This window comes from Rutidosis leptorrhynchoides, chromosome 5 (genome assembly GCF_046630445.1).
Source record: "Rutidosis leptorrhynchoides isolate AG116_Rl617_1_P2 chromosome 5, CSIRO_AGI_Rlap_v1, whole genome shotgun sequence".
NCBI lineage: Eukaryota > Viridiplantae > Streptophyta > Magnoliopsida > Asterales > Asteraceae > Rutidosis > Rutidosis leptorrhynchoides.
The window spans coordinates 200,276,943-200,278,107 of NC_092337.1; the positions used below are offsets into that span (position 1 = coordinate 200,276,943).

General features: G+C 37.6%; 1 non-coding gene across 1 annotated transcript; it reads right to left on the reverse strand.

The window, feature by feature from the left end:
* Window positions 1-681: 681 nt before the first annotated feature.
* Window positions 682-788, reverse strand: LOC139851051 (small nucleolar RNA R71). Its single transcript, XR_011760414.1, has one exon. It is a non-coding gene; the product is annotated as a small nucleolar RNA R71 (small nucleolar RNA).
* Between the last annotated feature and the right edge of the window lie 377 nt (window positions 789-1,165).

Genomic DNA, 1,165 nt, shown 5'->3' on the forward strand with positions numbered 1-1,165 from the left:
CCACCTTTCATACGTTCACCACCTGTAACTCGATCAAGACATCTAGCCAACATTGTCGCCATTAATTTTTCTTTAGAATCGTCATCCAGTCAACCAAGTACTCCAATTCAAATTTCCGATAATCCATTTTTTGAACCCAACCTCACAATTAAGAATCCGGAGGATATTCAGGGACAATTCAGAGATCCTGAACCACTAATTATTCCTCCTGAATCACAAATCACTCATCCAGAGATTGTCGAGGAAGAAACCATTAAGTCAGAATCCGCTAGTGATTCAGATTCAACAAATTCAATCATGGAAAATCTGGAACCTCTAAGTATGGAAGACCGAATGAGAGCTAAACGCACTGGCCAAGGTCATGCAATTACTCAACTAGATATTAATGCACCAGATTATGAAATCAAAGGACAAATCCTACACATGGTAACTAATCAATGCCAATTTAGTGGTGCGCCGAAGGAAGATCCAAATGAACATCTTCGAACTTTTAATAGGATCTGTACTATATTCAAAATCAGAGAAGTTGAGGATGAACAGATCTATCTCATGTTATTTCCCTGGACTTTAAAGGGAGAAGCCAAAGATTGGTTAGAATCGTTACCTGAAGGGGCGATTGATACATGGGATGTTTTAGTTAAAAAATTTCTTAAACAATTCTTTCCGGCATCTAAAGCCATGAGACTTCAAGGAGAAATTATTACGTTCACGCAAAAGACAAATGAAACTCTATATGAGGCGTGGACAAGATTTGAAAAGTTGTTAAGAGGATGTCCTCAACATGGTTTAGAAACTTATCAAATAGTACAAATATTCTACCAAGGATGCGATATTACTACACGAAAAGACATCGACATAGCAGCTGGTGGTTCCATTATGAAGAAAACCGCAACGAAAGATTACAAAATTATTGATAACACTGCTTTCCACTCACATGAGTGGCATCAAGAAAAAGATATCGTTAGATCATCTAAAGTGGCTATAGCCGATTCTAGCCATGACTTTGATTCCATTTCCGCAAAGTTAGATGCTTTAGAGAGACGAATGGAAAAGATGACTAAACATATTCACGCAATACGAATTAGTTGTGAGCAGTGTGGAGGACCACATTTGACAAAAGATTGTCTTAGTGTTGAACAAACAATGGAACAAAGAGAGAATGTTT